Source organism: Diadema antillarum, unplaced genomic scaffold, assembly GCF_040938485.1.
Source record: "Diadema antillarum isolate AM-2024a unplaced genomic scaffold, OU_Dant_1.0 seq00001418_RagTag, whole genome shotgun sequence".
Taxonomy (NCBI): domain Eukaryota; kingdom Metazoa; phylum Echinodermata; class Echinoidea; order Diadematoida; family Diadematidae; genus Diadema; species Diadema antillarum.
Window position 1 is genome coordinate 33,555 of NW_027272170.1, and position 19,275 is coordinate 52,829.

Below are 19,275 nucleotides of genomic sequence, written 5' to 3' on the forward strand. Positions count from 1 at the left end.
CTTGTCCTTTAAAGTGCTACTGATGCTGCACATCTCATACCCAACATAATACTGTCTTTGCTCACATCTGTGTTAAAGCTCATATTCCAGTGTGACTGTTAACCAACTAATTTATATAGCGAGCTTACATACAGTGAACAACAGTAAGCTCAATAGTGTTATATTTCCTACCTCTTGATATCAAGTATATTCCTGGTTTATATAGGGATTGTGCAGAGTACAGGCATCACATATCTTTTAGAGGTAACAATAAGTTTGTGTGGAAGTGAGCGTACTGGAGCTCTTTAAAGAATGGTGCAGAGTGTAATTAAAGTTTGAGTTCGACTTCACATTATGATGTCAATCATCAGATTGAACTTAATTTAGTGCCAGCATTAGAGAAAATCATTATATCTTGTATAAGATCATGTGCTCATAAAATCTAAACTGGGTAACTGCAATTAGGGTATCACATTTACTCTCACGCATATACTGCTTCTTTGCAGAATGTGATATAAATTTATCTGTTCCACAGGGAAGAACATGTGATCATTTGCCTACTGCTTTATAACTTAATCGTACTCTTGTGCTCACTGGAAATCTTCATTTTACTGCTTACTTCTCAATGATGCCTCCTGCTGATGTGTTAGATCATGAGTCATGGTTTGTATGTTACTGCTTTGGGGCGTTCTATGAATTTTGTGTTTTGCATTATTTCTCAAGAAGAATTGACATTGATTGAGGCTTTTGAAATAGTGATGCAGTGGGTTTAATAGAAGTCTGTTTGAGTATAAGTGACATTTTGAGCTGTGGTCATGAGAGTTTTAAGGATGATGGTTAATAATAACAATGAAAAAGGTAAGATGTAAGTGTTCACAGTGATGGTGACAATGATAGCAGTAACAACAGCAGTAATAATGATCATGATGATAATAACGATGATGACGACAATGATAAGAACATATTTTAATTTCCTTTTTACTCTTTCAAGATTATATCAAGGTAAGAGTCTCTGATTTGTCAACTCATTATCTACAATCAATTAAAAGCATATTCACTGGTATATGATTAGGTTATTATCATTCCGGGGCAAATTCCTGTCCTCTCAAATTATGTATACAATTATTTTCTTTCACAAGCAAATCAAAGCACAAATGAAAATATGTAAACGTGAAAAGTCAAGTGATTTCTGCAATAACTTCCAAAAATAAGATGTCTGTCTTGCAGTTATTTTGCAACCACTGCTTTATAGTGTACCTAGGTATTACTATTATGTCATATGAGTGCTCCCAAACACAAGACAACATAATACCAATTTGGAACATGCCATTTAATTTTTTTTTCTTGAAGTTGTGTATTTATGTTTTGTTAAAATATAGACTAGAAAAGGGGATGGCAATAGCAGATTGAACATAGAGTAGTTGTTGCAGTATCACAATCATTTTAGCCATAATATCCAATAAATACCTGCCATTCAGTGTATACATTGCATCTGCATCTAGATCTTCACTGCCTAAAAACAAACAAACAAAAAACAACCATGTGCATGATCGAGAGTAGATATTCCATGTGAAATGGTCCCCACAGAGATGGCCCACTCAGATGTATAACAGGTTGTTCGATTATCAGACTGGCAGCATCACTGCTCTATGGGGGGAAGAAGAAACAACTGTGTGATTTGGGAGCATGCATGGCGGAATTGGAAATTGGAGGAACGGGGGGAACACTCTGTAAGTACACCAGAAGAAGCACAAGAAGAGAGATGCAGAGTCAGTTTGTTTCTCCATCGCCTCGTTTGGAAATCGAGTCGTTCCATCAACTCTGAAATGCGTTCTTGATGGAAATCGAGCATTAGTTGTGACAAGAAGATACCCCGGTTATGGCAGGTGGCTTCTTATCTAATGGACTTTTGATCAAATCATATTTCTGCGAGGTGGAAGGGATAACGAAATCACATCAGCATACAGAGCCCGATACGGCGTCGGCAGATGGGAATGCTTGCAAAATTTTTTCCGCAAGCAAATGGGGCGGGGTGGAAAAGCTGATCCAGAAATGCACAAAGTAAAGCATAGACCCATCTGATTTAGTCCATGTAATACGCCAAGGATTATTCGTCTGGCTTTATGTGTGCACCATGGATAAATCTAAACGTAAAGTAAGAAATATTTTTCGAGCTTTGCAATGGGGCAATAGCTTACCGATAAGTGGCTGGCATTGCCGCAAACTTTCCTATCGAATATCTACTTCATCTGGAATGGGAAACTGATAGCAATGGAATTGATTTTTTGGTTATCGCCAGAAATGGAAATGGCAGACGAGTTTTATTTGCCGAGTTGAAAACAAGCACGCGCAGTACGATGAGAAGATGTGGGCTTGTGAGCTTTATGAAATATCTATCAAGGAGTATAAAGCGCAGATGGAATTGGGCTGCACATATTGCATTGCAGAAATATATACTCCTCGTTGAGGAATACTTTCTTCTCGAGTGCACTGTTCTACAAAAAGATTGTGCACTCCTTGTAATGATGTTGCTTTCATAAATGTCAATGTGTGCCACAATTTCTTTCATTTGGTTTTATTTCATCTTTATTTTTTAGGCATCCAATCATATAAGTTTTGTGGACAGAGTCGCACGTCTACTTGTATGAAAGTTCCTAAGTAATGCAACTAGACTCAGTCTGATGGTCCATTAATCAGAGGAATTTGTCAACTATTGGATATAGGTATAATGTTAACCCGTTGAAGACAGGTCCCAAGTTTACTCAGGCAGATGTCTATGGGAAATGCATGTTACAGCAAAATTAGTTTGTCCTCAGTGGGTTAAGAACACTGAAACAATATCATAAATCCTGAATTATGAGCCAGGAATACACCTCATACTCGCTGTTCAAAAGATGAAAAAAACAACTGCAATAGATGTGAAAGATGAGTTTGATTTAGTGAGGTGGAAGAAAGAAAGAAAAAACATCCACAAAAGGTAATCCACAGGTTTTGCAGTGCATGGTCACATAATCATACTGCGAAAAACTGCTAAAGACAATCTCTAGGACTGCTAAAATATCATTGAAATGGACATGAAAATCATTCAATGTTGACCGCTACTGTGCAGCTTCTTGGAGAAATCGAATTTATCAGTAAGTGATGACGCTATCTACTAAATCTTTTTTCACTTTCATTTAACAACTTTCTTCATTTGTGACTCCTATCCACCTATATCTACCCTTATCTAATCCTTTCTACATATCTCTATATAATTCACTCTTATCTCTCTTTCAAATACTTAATATACTCCAATTTCATTGCCATTTTTGCAACCCTGGCCATACGGCCATGGACTGCCTCATACAAATAATATTTTACAACTGATTGAGTCTACTGCAACTCTATTTCTTTCTTTGTTCTCATCTATACTTTGTCCTCAATTTTGCCATCATTTTATGAATATCTGCAATGTAATCTACAGTAGTGTAGTGTGTTTCACTTGGCTTTCTCTCTCCCCCTCTCTTCCCCCTCACTCACTTCATTTCTCCTCTTTTTAATCTTTATTTGCTATCCTACTTTTCCCTTTTGCTCATTCCCTTTTGCTCCCTCCTGTTTATATTCACCCCCACCCCCCCACCCCCACCCCCACCCCCACCCCTCTCTCTCCCACTCCTTCGTTAATACACTTTCAATCTTGACTGTAACAAGGACTGGCATTTCCTTTTAAGATCTTAAGTAATACTTTTCTCTGACTGGTTGGCTACATGAACTTGGCATCCTTTGATATGATCAGCCAGTTTGATATATTTCATTTCTGGGGGCAGAAAAAAAAAGAAGAAGAAGAGAAGCATATAATAAGGGGGGAGAAAGAACCCCAAAATAAATGACTCATGGTTAGCCAGACTCCTGGTGGTTTTCGTGTCACGTATTCCTCTAGACATGCCAGCCAGTGGTTCCCACCTTACAACTCATCCACAAATAGTGGCATCAATACATAAGGTATGGGTGGAGCAGAGCAAGCAGGGTTGGGGGTGGGGGGGGGAAGCGAGGGCTAAAAGAAAAAGAAAAGAAAAGAACTCTTTGCCCCCTCTTTGTTCGATTTTTCTTTCTCAGGGATGACAGGGTGATGTATGTGCCATTTTATCTAATTTGTTTCATGTTGGCGGTGGTCTTGATGGTAACACACAATGGCCTGCAGCGAAGAATTAACTTAACAAAATGGAAGACTGCAGAAGGGGCTCATGAAAGGCCGGGGGAATATACGGAGAAGGGGGGCACACTAAGTGAAGTGGGATAGATAGTGAGAGAGAGAGAGAATATATGGGGGAGATAGAGGTACAGAAATGAAAGATGAGAGAGAAAAACATGAAAGAGATGGAGAGATGGTGAAACAAGAGATGAGAGAAAGAGACAGAAAGAGAGAAAGAAGGCAAGAAGACGACAGTTGGGTAATATGGTAATGAAAGTCAGGAATTAAGGAAGGGCTTGGACAATGAGAAAGCAAGTAGTAAAAGCTAATTCAAGCATTATCAGACTGATCAATAACAAAATGACACTGCTGTATCACACTTTGTTTTGCCCTCATTTGGTATGTCACAGATTGGTTCTTCTATTCATTCTCCATTATAGTATACCCAAGCTTTTGTTACAAACTAGCATTTGATATCAAATGAAATAATAGCAAAACTTCAGCAGAAAAAAAAAATAGATATGATAAACAGTAGATCAATGAAATGAACAAATTACGACACCAGTTTTTCCTTGAATACTTGCATCACTGTTTTGGTGTGACAAAATGTTACTTACAAGGTAAATATCACATGAACTATACGAAAACATGCTACCTTGGCCCTGTTGCATAAACCCCTGCCATTATTTCACACTTGCTCTGATTTTAACTGTCATGGCAATAGCCAATCAGCTTTCAGTACTTCCTTTTGTTGCCATGGGGATAACAACATTGGTAACTTAACAATAAACTTAAATGTTTATGCAATGGGGCCGTTGTCTATCACACAAGCAGTTAATTAAGCCACTACATGTATTATGCCAAATTTTCTATTTTCAATGAACTTGTCACCCATTTCAGATTCATTGAGGATTTGCAATGAAAAGTGCGAGCAATTGTATCATTTACTCGTTCACAACATAGAACATTATCCAAAACTTACTTCGATGTCTGAGTAGGATCCTTGGTTTTCATTGAGGTTAGTTAGCGGGAGAAGGCTCTGGCATCTAAGACATGAGATCCATGATTTGATGCTTGTTCGGTGTCTACAAATCCTTGGAGGAGGTGTTCAACCATGATGTCTCTCTAGACCAAGATATGAAAATAGTTACCTGGCAATGCTTATACAGCAGCTACTACAGGACCTTCTGGAAGAGCAGTGGTTACACTGATGGAGCTATATAACAGATTATGCATATATATGCATTGACAAACATGTACATACATACATACATGCATACATGTATGTCATTATTTTCATTATTATTACTATTATTACTACCATTTCTACAAACATACATAAATACATTATGTCCTTGCTTTCATTATTATTATCATCATTATCATTACTACTACAACTACTATTGCTACTCCTATTATCATTATCACCTTTACCTTCATCACCATGCCTGAGACTAAAGCTGGCCATTGAATTCTGATTTATTTGTCCACCTCCTACAATTTATATTCACATACTCCATTTTTGAGAACGAACTGTGCCTAAAAATATCAGGAATGAAGAACGTTCTCTCTTATTTTGAAAGTAAAATCAAGGTAGATATATTGATGGAAAAAGAATGATCTACCGGCATTGAACATTACATCCATGCAGAAAATCTCAGGAAAGATATATGAAGACAAAGACAACACAAATAACAAAAATAATAGTGAGAGAGAAACAGGCAGATAGGTGAAAGGGAGATGGAAAAAAAAATAGATGAGAAAATAGAAAAAAGATGTGGCACACACATACTACAGTTTGGAAATATCAAATGACCCTGCACCAAAAGCTGTATCTGATCAAGATATAGATCATGATGGAAGAGATATGTGAATAGATGCAAAAACTAGATAATGTAATTTTCTTGAAAAAGAAAAAATATGTAATGATAACAATGATGTCTTTTGACAAGAAAAAATGGACCAAATGAAATAGAAAACAGAGAGAAAAATGAGAAAGATTGAAGTTCGGAGAAGGGATGGTGCATGGTCATGTTTTTTGCAAGACATTTTGGCTGTGATAACAATCTCCAGAAAGCAATCATATTTTGCCAAAACTCAGACACAAAACCAGGCAAAAGAATTCATGGGGGAGATACATTTTTCAAACATGACATAAGGTATAATGAACTAGATGACATGCCCGCAAATACATTTCACGACTTTGTCATTCTTTGAATATTTTAATGTAATGTATGATCATGGTCTTTAGGCCATGAGACAACAAGAATGAGAGATGGATGTGGTTGATAGATGGATATGCAGATATCATATTGATATATGAAAAATGATGGATCAGAGAGACAGGGAGAGCAAAAAGGTTTCAAACGCATAGCTGACACGCCACGACCTGGAAAAATATTTCACTAGAATAACATAACTCGATTAATGTATGTACCTAATGGAAGATTCTGACAATAAAATGCGAGAAAACCTCAACTTCCTTCCATATGTAAACCATCATCCCATGCAATCTCAAAGTCACTGGCATGCAAAAGGCTCAAAGTTCAATAAAACAATTGCAGGCACTATATCAACACTATGATTGCTTCCAGGTTGGCTGCGGTACAGATATCATAGCTCTGGATAAGGTTTTTGACAGCTGAATGAAAACAAAAAGAGACAGAGAGAGAAAGAAAGAAAGAGAGAGAAAATATGGACGGAGAGGGAAAGAGGAAAAAATGAAAACTTTTGACTTCTCCTAACAGATGTCTTTCACTCCCCCCCCCCCTTAAAGAATGGGGCTAACTTCATCCCATCTCACTCCCTCCCTCCCTATCTCCCTCTTGCTCACACACACACACACACACACACACATATACACTCACTCACTCTCTCTATCTTTCTTTTTTTCTTCATGTTTTTTCTTCCCCTGCCATATGGAAAGGCAGTGACTGACTGAAAGAGGGTGAAAAAAATCTCTCTTTTTTCTGTTCATTTTTCTTCCAGATTGGCACACAGGCACCTCCTCCCGAGGAGTGGTGTCACAAACGACCAGCTGATCAAAATTTCTTCACCTCTTTGAGAAATTTGTCAACCCTCCGAATCTAATTAATTGGCAAAATATGATCTGCGGGGACACGCATAATTTGACAGCTTTTTCTCGGGCAGCGGCCGGGATCAAAAGGACGAGTCCCCCCCCCCCCCCCATATCAGCGGCAGAGCCTGTCTGCATCCAGGTTTCTGAGGGGGTAAAAGAGGAGGAGACCAATGGGTTGAAGAGTGTACAGGAGAGAGAGTCACCTCCTCCTTCAACCCCTCCTCCTCCTCCTTCTCCTCTTATTCCTCTTTATCATCTCAAGTACGTTATGCAAACTTTAAAGAAAAAAATCTGCCAGTGATATCTGTTTTGGGAAATTTTTCCCAGGTAGAAAGAGGGGCCGAGTGACTTGCAACTTGGGCATTTATATGCTCTCATGATATTATGTCGGGGCTTAGGGGATAATGATATATAGATATACGTGTAGGCATCCACATGTGTGTGAGCGTATGTGTGTGTGTGGAGTGGGGCATATATACACGTATATCTACGTGCATCCCTGTGTATGCATGCATATGTGTATGTTTGCGTGCCTGTGTTTATGTGCATGTATGTATTGTTATCTCGGCCTTGCTGAAAATCACCCTTGTCAACATAAAGTCCAGTAGAAGAAGGAAGAGGCATTTAGTTCACTTCCATTGGCAGCTCTATATGTCCCATCACCCATTACCCCATCTATAACCATCATCTTCTGAAATTTGTCTTCCTCCGCCCTTCAAGCAACAGCAACTACGCCCCTGCCACGATGACAAATTTGGAAGAAAAAAAAAAACACCACTGACTGTGATCAATTTATGCACCTGTCCCAAATTACACCCCCCTGACCCGGGTCACAATCTTTGCCTGGTAACGGGCTACCGCTCTGCCTCCAATGTGCCTGTACTACAGGAGTCTCCAAAGCTCGGAGGGGGTTACCAAGATGGTGGAGGATTGCGTTGATGCCATCCCTATGATTTTGCCCATATACCATATTGAATGATGGTGGGATTTAGTAGGGGCTTGGGGGATGATGTCAAATAGAGTTGTAACAGTTGCATGGTATTGACCTCTATGTAGCTTGCAGGCTTTCAATTGTGTCTGCATATATGACTCTACCCGTGTACCATGTGAGAATGTGTGTACGTAAAATTTGCTGACTTGCTTTAGCATTCATTGTTATGTTTGGATGATTGAGGTTGATGTGCAAATCATGAACCATGCACATGTCTATCAATTTTTATTATAGCTTGGTGAGGACTGATAGCGTAGTCTGTTTCAAAACTTTAATTATAGTACGAAATGTGCATGCTGTCTGTTTCCATTGTATATGAGCATGAATTAAATTATGCATGTGAGACTCATTTACATATCATGGAGAAAAGTTCTTTAACATAAAGAGAGTTCACAGTTATGATTAACATACTATCATGGTATGACCCAGATGAAAAAACTAAAAAAAAAAAGAATCTCATCACCTTTCTGTTGATTTGCTTTTAACTTTCACAGAAGGTTTTAACACTGACAGAACGCGAGTAGGGAAAACATGACAAGATGAACAAATTATGAAACAATACAATTGACACACAAAGCTTACAGCAGCCTTACAGACTTGAAGCTGCATATCTTGGTGGAGATTTTGGTAGGTGAACGAGTTAAAAAGCAAGGAAGGGTGATCTCTAGCCTTTTTCATAGGTCTTCAAGCTGTCATTGAGCACTGACAGTCCTGAGCAAGGAGCTGGAAGGTGGAACCACAGTGTACTGGCCTGAGAACCTTTAGAGATCTTCAATAGCGATTATCCGCCATGACCAGGAGAAAGCCTAACCTTTGCACCATTCCTGCTAAATATTTGTTACTCATTTCACCACCAGTGAAACTGCTGGATTCACCCATCAGCTGTTGATGCAAACAGGAGCTTCTTTAGACAGTGTTCTTTGCTGAATAGTTGGGATTTTTGCCTCAAAATGCTGGTAGCAAAACTCGGCAATTCAAAGGGGTAAGGTAAGAAATTCAGGCAGATTTTCAAAGGCTCATTAGCTGGGTCTTGGCGTTCACTGATGGCTGGACTAGCTTAGTGTACTGTAAAACCTCAAACATTTGCAGCACGAAACTTTCACAAATTGGAGCTACTTTTTTCGAGGCATGAAACTTTCGCGAATCGCCACTGGCATTCAATACATTGAGCAGATCAACATTTTTGAGCGCCTTTTGCTTTTGCGAATCTTGGCTCCTTGCGAAAGTTTCATGCGCATGAAAATTTCTAGTTTTACAATAATCACCCTCTGCTCGCTCCTGTTGTCATCATTACTGTGAGATGGCTCTTGACAAGGGCTGGACAATCCAAAGAAACTCTTTAAATTTACAACTTTTGAGAACGGAGGGAGGGGAGATATATAGGGGCAATGTCTTACACCTCGAGGGGTGACACAAGTCGAGACTGAAGCAGTTAATAATCATTATCAAATTCTTTCACATGCCCCATCTGAATAACACAGGGGAATCCGTATGACAAAGTTCAGTGGAAATAATGGATGGTGTGCCATCGGGAGACGAACGCTTCAAAGATGTCAGAACGAAGCGCTTTTCTCTTCCAAATCTGTCAGGCTCGGCCCTGGGGAGGGTAGACTAGCGTGACCTCCGGGTCGAGGGGTCAGTGTCGAGATCTGTTTGGATTGGGCGAAAATGAGTAAGTCCTCTAGGTGGGGGAGTATGAAAAAGAGGGTGGGGAGGCCACCTACTAATATTATCCGTGCACCATGCAAAGAGGGTTGTCAAGATAACGTGTGGTTGGTTTCGTTTCTCTGTCTATTTTGACAGGCTTTAAAGAGAAAATGGCAGGAACAGCAATGTCTCAAGATATTAATGTCAGCATGCACGAAGACATCACATCTTCATATGGAGAGTAAGATACCTGCCATGGAGATTAACAAGATTGTCTCAGATATCATTCAAGAAAAGGAAACAGGATTCAGGAAATGATATAGCCATGGCCATTAATAATCTGACTGTTCACATGTTCTTATGTTTATTAGCAATTTTCAATTGGCAAAATAATGTTATACAGCAATTTCTCATCTTTATGTCCAATCCTAAATTTGCCCATTCATCTTGCTCTCGTCTAAAACTATCCTTTCCTTCTATTTATTTGTTTGAAGATATTGTTGATGATTTTCTGAATACAACTTGTTATAGCCCTCCCCCCCCCTCAAAAAAAAAATCCTGAACAAAATTATAAATCCTGGACAAATCTTGCTGATATGGCTTCATGTGTTTACACAGCACCTGATCACCTCAATACCACAAGTTTTGAAAATGTCTTTTATGGTGAAGCTCTTTGAAGTAAGAAGGCCCCAATCCTTTTCTCCCTTGACCCAATTTTGTGACAGCTCCTCCTCTATGATTGGTTAATGTCCAGAGCAGGTCCCTCAAATAGTGTCCGCACCATGTGGTCAGCATGAGTGGTCAATTACCATCTCAACTTGGACCATTACGCCGACATCCCGCTGGTTCTCCGGCTTCGTATTCTCATCCGACTTGTTTACTCCTTCGCCCAATTGCATCCTCTCGTGGGCTGAGCAAGGGAGAAGTAGAGTGCTACCACAACTGAGTGAGATGAATAAAGATGGTTACATGAAATAGAAAAAGATACTGACAGAGAAGAAAAGGAGATGGAAAAGAGAGAAGATTCAGGAGAGAGAAAATGTCTGTAGAAATAAAGAGGAAAAGGAAAAAAACAGATAGGGAGAGAGGGAGGAAAAGATGGTAACAGACTGGGAAGGGAGGAGGAAGGAGTGGAGAAAAGATGGGATAAAAATGTGGTGAAGAAGCTGAAGAAAAGTTGGATGAAGCAGAAACAAAATATGAGAAAATAAGAGGAGGAATGGAGAAGGAAAGTTTAGCTGAGATGCAATAGAAGTTGGGCAAGAAAAAATAAATATGAAAGAACTAAAAGCAGGACACATAGAAAATAAAAGACAAGAAAGAAAAGGCAAGAACTGAGCAGAAGAAAAGAGAGATTTATAGAGAGCAACAGAGAGAAAGATAGATATAGAGAAACAGATATTGAAAGAGCAAGAGAGAAGAAAGAGATAGACAGCAAAAGAGAGAGGGGGAGAGATACAAGGCAAGAGAGAGAGAGATAAATACAGAAAGCAAAGGAGACAGATAGTGTGAAAGAAAAAAGAGAGATAATGAGCATAAGAGAGAGAGAGGGAGATGGAAAAAGGATGGAGAGAGATACAAGGGGAGAACACAAGATGGAAGAGGAGATGAAGACGACAGGGAGGAAGTGCAAAGAAATTTGCAGAAGATGATACCACTGTAACTCGCTGTTCACTAAATCTTGATGCATAATATGAAATGCACGGTAATCCTCTCCCAGAAGATGGGCAACCTCCATTAGACATGATAATCTGCATTCAAGAAACCTACGGTAAGATGAAGGCACGCATTCACGGTTCTACAAAACCAGACGAGACCTCTGCCCAGTGCTCTTGGCAAAGAGGGTTTCGGTGGAATTATGCACCTGATAAGAATAATGAAAAGTGGTTGTATCACAGCAGAAAGACATGCATCCATAAGTAAGTGCTGAAATATGATTACAAGGTCTGTCTTAAACAGAGACATGATGATACAGTAATGATAGGGAATGTAGCTCATCTTTGCCCCCCCCCCCTTTAAATTCTCCATACATTTCCTTCTCATACATTAACCTTCTCTTTCTATCTCCTAGGAAAATGATGCTCATTTGCGATCTTTTTTTAAATAGAATCATTTACTGCACACTTTTCTTTGGAAGAGCAATTAACAGTTAAAAACATGTCACTCGCTTGTTTGATTCATTTTACTTCATCATTTCAGGTTGAGTTCAAACATTTTGTAAGAAGTAATAGGAATTATATATGATTGCATTATGCATCACACCAGTTTGCATTGCACATGCAAAAGAAAAATACATTATTAACTAATAAAACTCCTTGGAAAATGTATTTATTCATTCATCCTTTCTTTACAATCTTGTTAACTCATAAGAAATCCACTTCAAAAATCTTAATCTTTCAAAAACTAACAAGCAGGTTATTGGCCAGGTACGGTTACGTATGTGTGTGTACAGGGGAGTGGTGGAGCTGTCTTTCAGTACAATTACCATCCTCCATCCTCGCTGATCTTCAGACAGAATGTGGCATTTCCAGCCTTCTTTTAGCTCACATTACCCCGGGCAAATGAACAAATGAGATGATTTGATTCCGTCCAGGAGAGTAATCACACGGATTAGCCAAGTTATCTCGGGCCCAGGCAAGAATTCTGAGTGCCCCTGCTACTAGCACCATACATTCCCCCCTCTCTCTAAATTATCCAACCCCGGCTTCATTGTCAGACGCATTTCAGACCCAAATTTACCCCGCCTAACTACGGTGAATCCTTGAAATTGGCAAGCTATACCCCCCATGTAAGCTGAGGAAAGGGGAGAAAAATCATATCTTCCCAAGGACAATTTGAATCACATTAAAAACAAGTGTGGGGGCGAAGGTTTCCTCTGCTCTTTTCTCTTTTCCCTGATAACGAAAAAAAAAAATCAATATGGGAAGGGTGCTCCATATGACGAACTGCAGGAGACTCTACGCACTGAGGACGTAGGGTCAAGCACTGGCACTTCATTTCAACAACTCGGAATATATGGCCAAAAGAATAAAGGTAGACAATTTGCAGGTTGACAGCTGAATGAAGTGTTTGAGTGATATTAAAAAGTGTCTGGTTACACCTGACTCTTACCACACCCATCATTCTCATTTTGGGGAATGGCCTCTGTAGCCTGTGGGATTTGATTTAAAGGTAAGATGAAGATTTAGCGACTTTTTCTTTGGGAGAACATGGATAGAATTTCAGCAAAGCCTGCGTGTAATCTTGATGACAAACATGCAAAACATATGACACATTCATACAAATATGCTAAAGACTGCGGGCACTACAGCTGCCAGCACAAATATATGAGTGGGACTGTTATGCGGACATGATCACAGAAAAAAAAAATGAGTCAGAACCAAGACTGTTTCTGATCTGATTATCTGATCTGAGATATTCCTTTATGCTGTGATATTATCGCAGTCACAATGACATTGGAATGCTGCTGAGTCACTTATAAAGACTACCATTTTGATAATTCATTTAAAAAGAAAATAACTTGATGCATCTCATAGAACAAGAACCATTTTGGTGTTTAAGTGAATGTACATGTATGATCCTTTCATTTTCCAAGTCACTGACACCCACAGAATACTATTAAATTTGTATCCCATGTATATGCCATCTCTTTGACAAAATACCAACAAAAGAATTATAAATACACTTGGGAATGAAATCTTTTCATAGACAAAAACACTCCCTTTGTTTTATAAGGATTTTATTATTTTTTGTCATACTCACTGTCCCAAAATGATACTTTGTGTTCCAAAAGGTGCATGCACATCTGTCATACAATTTCTGACTTTCGTATGATATCCATGACAAATAGAGCATTGCATTATATTCCTCACTGGCTGCACTGGGGATTTATGTACAAGTATAAAATAGTGTTCTACTACATTCATTCCACAATTACATATATTTTTTGTTAGAATTTTTCTGTTGTCTGTTTGTATGACAGTAAAAAATGTAAAAAAAGAAAAAAAAAAGGCACAGCCGTAACCTCAATAGACTTTCTGAAGATATTGGCAACACCATTTTGGTCCTCAGTGGATATTGTAACAGATTGTACAACATTACCGGAGATGTATCTGCGGAAGATATGAATGTAGTGCACAGTTGCACTGAAATGAGATTCCCCTCCAAATGTGTGAGACAGAGAGAGAGAGAAAAAAAAGAGAAGAGATTAATACTTGCCTCAAGGGCTGATTGGTTCATTAAGGATGAATATAAAGAAATGCATTACTCTAATGATAACAACGATGAGAAATTCATTACACCAGGATAAGATCTTGTATCACGGAAAAGTGAAGTATTGCTTCGAGGCCAGGCAGTGGGGAAGATCTGGCCTGCGGTAGTCAATCATGACAGGTTACCATCTGTAGTCCTTTCAGATTAAGCTTTGACCTTAACCCTCTGCATCTTGGTGTGACGGTTCTGCCCTAGGAGGAGTACAGATATTAACAGTAGCAAGAAGGGAAGCGGTACGCCTGCAAAAAAGAAGGAGTAAAAAATGCTGCACAGATCTGTTTTATTATTTCTTTCTCTCTCTGAAAATCTAATGACAACCTTCCAACGATAATCACCTTGGTTATGGAATATGGAAAAAAGGGAAACAGATGTTAGGTTGATAAATGAAGGCAGATAGTTATTCATGTTTCCTCTCCATTAAACAGGAGAAATGTCACGTTTAAGACGGAATAATTGATTCCTGACAACCCCCCCCCCCCGCCTTTCTTTATGATGAGTCCTCATGCCCCACAGAGAGAAAGAGAAAATCAATGATTCACAAATTTTTGACATTTCCCGAGATGGACTCATCCGTCAAAGTCTGCGGGATGCGGTGGAGTGTGGCAGAGGTGATGAATAGGATGTTGGAAGCCAGGGAGAACTCTGAACTTTAATGTAGATGGAGCAGCAGTTACAGCGAAAACAATAGTAAACTTGTATATTACTTGTGAAGTTGTCTGATCAAACTATTGTTCAGCCCCATTTCAAAGCTCATGGCCCACTTGATTTTGACAATGCTGCTCAACTTGCATTTCCCCCATCTGTTCAAAAACAGCATAAGAATTACTTTCACTTTGCTATCTTAAAGAGACTGTACAGTACTGGTTGAGGTAGGGATTCATGTTTTGAACATTCCTAAGTGAGATAATGAAAAGCCTGCAATGTTTATTTACGAAAATTGGTTTTCTTGCGACATGCCCCAACTTTAAAGTCTGCTAATTAGCTTCTTTAGAACTTTATTTTCACTCACTGAATCACACTTTGCGCAGTGAAATAAATCAAGGGAAACTTGCCAAACATTTCAGTGCTCTACTAGCTGATTAATATCATCTGTTCATACCATTTCAGCCTATTACCATTTTTGGATGAAATCGACCCATTTTCCAAATGAAGTGTGTGGGTGCTGCGTGCAGTCTATGGGGGTGTTGGGGTTTCATAGGCAATGACTTGACGAGTAGATTGTAGAGAACATGCCCCAATGTGTTGCGATACTTGTCATGGCAAGCGGAACGTTTTCAAAAGTGGGGGGGGGGGAGGCCCACTTCCGGGTTTCATCAGCTAACAAGCACAAAAAAAAAAAAAAAAAGGTCTTCAGCTCATCTTTCTCATTCCACTTCCGGGTTTATTCAGCTGACAAGCAAAAAAAAAAAAAAAAAAAGGTCTTCAGCGCAAAAACAAAGCCGCGCTCACATTTCAAGGTTTCTATCTGTTTCTTTCTAGTGCCACTTAACGCATTTCCGGGTTAAAAATAGTGGGGGGCCAAAGTGATGACACCTTATGTATTCCTTTGTATAGTGCACAAAAAGTGGGGGGGGGGGGGACAAGCCCCTCTGGCCCCCAGTTCCCCCCCCCCCCCCCCCCCCCCCCATTCGGCTGGCCATGGATTGTAGAGAACATGCCCAAATGTGCTGCGATACTTGTAATGGAGCCGAAGTCTTTAAATTTAGAGGCATGCACAAAAAAAAAAGAATGATTATCCAGAGATATTTGGGGCATGGGCCTCAAAAGTTGAAAACAAGTAAGCAATTTAGTCTCCTTCATTTCCTTTTTTTTTCCTGCATGTTCTGCTCTGTGAATCGATGAACACAGCCTGAAATATTTTCCATTTTTTTAATATCCATCTTCTATCTATTCTCCTACCTTTTTCTCATCTTATATTTCCTTGTCCTTTCCTTCTTTCCTTGCTGCTTACTTCCAGAAGGAAACCTTCTGCCTCCCCTCAATTTCACACATATTCATCGACATGGCAAATTTGCAATTTGACTGCAGGGCTGGGTCTACCCATGCGATTCACACATTATTTTTTCCCCTCTTGTAACAATCAATACGAAGGCCTTATTCACATGCAGAAATAATTCCAGAAATGGGCTTTCAACTTGGTTGATTGATACACATTTTATAGAATGATACATGCTGTGGTTTACATACATAAATGTATGATTCTGACATACATTTTTTTTAGATATATATATATCCGATCATAAATGACTGATTTAACACATCTACTAGTGCAATGACATGTTTTGTTGTGCTCATATTTGAGTAGAGGATCCACATTTCTACCATGAGCAGAAATAATCAAATCTGCAGGAAATGGCACAAAATGATATATCAGAAATTCAATAAGCTAAATATGAACTGTGAATTTCTAATATTGGTAGATAAATCAGGATAGTGCCCTTGTTGGTTCAGAATCCTTTGATTGAATCTAAAAAACCACAACAATCAATATCTTCCATATTTCACATCTCTGGTGTCAATAAACCTTCCTATATATAGGTTTAATATATGTATATGAAGAAAACATTTTACTTGTCATTCCTATGTGCCCATGAAACTACTCTTTTCTAATTCATTAACTCGTTAACAGCATTTTCAATAAAGCAGATTGGGGGAGTTGTTTTAGTTTGCACCTGCAATGGTAAAAAAAAAAATTGAAAAGTGGATTAAAAGCAGATCTAAAACTATGACACACCATACCCTAGCCTAACAACTGTGAAAAAAAGGGATCAAAAGTAACAGATCTGAAAGATATGACACACCATCGTCGGCAGAAGAAGAACTAGATGTGAACTTGGTCGAGAAGAGCAGGTTATCAATTGATTGGAGGACAGCTACTAGGCAGCATGTGGCTTCCATTCTACCCCGGAATCATCTCCCCTGATTGAGCCCAAGGAGTGTGAAGTGCTTCGAATGAGGCCACCATGTTTATGGAGGGAAGGGTTGGCCCCCAGGGAATAGCAGAAGAATGTTTAAAGTTTTCAAAGTTCTGGAGGGGGATGGGGTGGATTGTGGTGTAGTGCTTGAAACATTGAAACTTGTCTAGAAGAGATCAGAAATCATTTGAAAAGAAAAATGATAGCAACAGCAACCAAAACTTAACTTTCTTTTGAATAAAGTCACAGTATTACAAATCCAAATTATGCTATCATGTGATTTTACACTTACAAATGCATGTATTTACATCATTTTATCATAACACAGATATACACACATACATTTTTGTATTTTTTTCACATTTTTTCATGTATGGATATGTATGTGTGTGTTTATTATGTATATTTCTATTTACACAAATATCTGCAAGAGTTAATATCACTGTCTTGATGACTTCCTGCTCAAATAAAGTCATCCAATTAATGTACTGTATAATTACTGTCATTATCATTATTATTATTATCATTATTGTTATCATTATTATTATTATTATTATTATCATTATTATTATCATCATTATTATTAATATTATTATCATTATTATTATCATTATTATTATTATTATTATTATTATTATTATTATTATTATTATTATTATTATTATTATTATTATCATCATCATCTAAACATGCTTAAAATGGCAAGAAATGACTGTTCAAATAAAAACAAAATGCAAAAGTATGTAGGCCTATTTCTAACTTGGATCTGTCCACTGAGTGGATTTTATGGCATAAAGTTAATCCTTGAGGACAGGCATTCATTCTTACAGGTGTTTAAAGACCTTTTACAATTCAACCTCAATGTGCATACTTAACAGTACACTTGCACTTAGTAACACCTTGCAACTCTGCATTTACAACCTCATGTCACCTGCATTTTCATGTGATTGGATGAAAGCCCATGCCAACGAACTATTCATCAGTGAAGGACATCTGCGATTAGTATTCCTGCAAGGACATGACTTATAATGCATACACACACACATACATACACACATACACACACAAATCCTCCTCTAATCATATTCCTATTCTCTGTAGCTCTCTCTCTCTCTTCCCCATCCACCCCCCCCCCCCCCCCCCCCCCCATCTGACCAGGGAATTAGGTCCAACCAGCAGCGTGAGATACATTGCAATGAGTTCATTTACTCTGTATAGGTGCTCTTGGGCATGGGATACATCATTTAGGACTAAATTGAAAAGAAACCCCACCGGAGCCAGTGAGAGACAGGTGCAATTTTTGTACCTGAGCTTAACTCACTGTACACTGATCAAGGCCACCCCACCTTGTAAGATCACCTTACCCCCATGGCATGCTGCAAAGGTGAGGAGACTTCCATTTTGCTCTTAAAGCAATCCAGGGTTACGGTTGCCTAGAGAAACGGGCTTACTGTTGCGTGAAATGGAAACTCTTTTGATGGGGGGAGGTCCATTATAGAAGGTTTGTGATGATTAGGTCACTTTACAGGAGAAATCCTGTCTGCTATCTACAGGAGAGAGGAATATTATGGAAAAAAATTAATAAACAAACAAACAAAATTCAAATAGTACAAATGGTCATGTTAAACTGATATTCTGCATGGGTACTACATCTTAAAGTCATTATTTACAATATGCAGATGAAACAAAAACCCAGCTTTAGTGCTTCAAATTAGTTCTAAAACGTGAGTTAGGCGGAAAAACAACCACTGTAAAAATCTTAATCAGGGTAATCAATGTTAAGTATTATCAAATATACAAAATGTGAGCAATAATCATAATAAAAATGTTTCTAGACTAAACCGTCTACAGTTATGGTTTAATGAGAAAAACAGTGATATCTCCCCATATTTTAGGTTTTATTGCAAAATTTTTGTATGATAGGATGTTTTGTGATTCAACTGACCTACACATATTCATCAAATGTGATAACTTTAAAAAATTTAAAATCACTGCTCCCAAAGGTAAACTGTACCTTTAATCCTTGCTATCTATGCTTTCTTCGAGGAGTGGTATACAGATATCTGGAAACCAGTTGCAATGAATAGAGATTATCTAATCTCCCTAATCATCAATCCACATGTATATCAAGGTGAACTCATCCTTTAAATTCTAAGACAGGAAATACATTACAACCTCTTTTGCTCCATAGGAATGAGGTAGAACACCAGCTATGAATGCT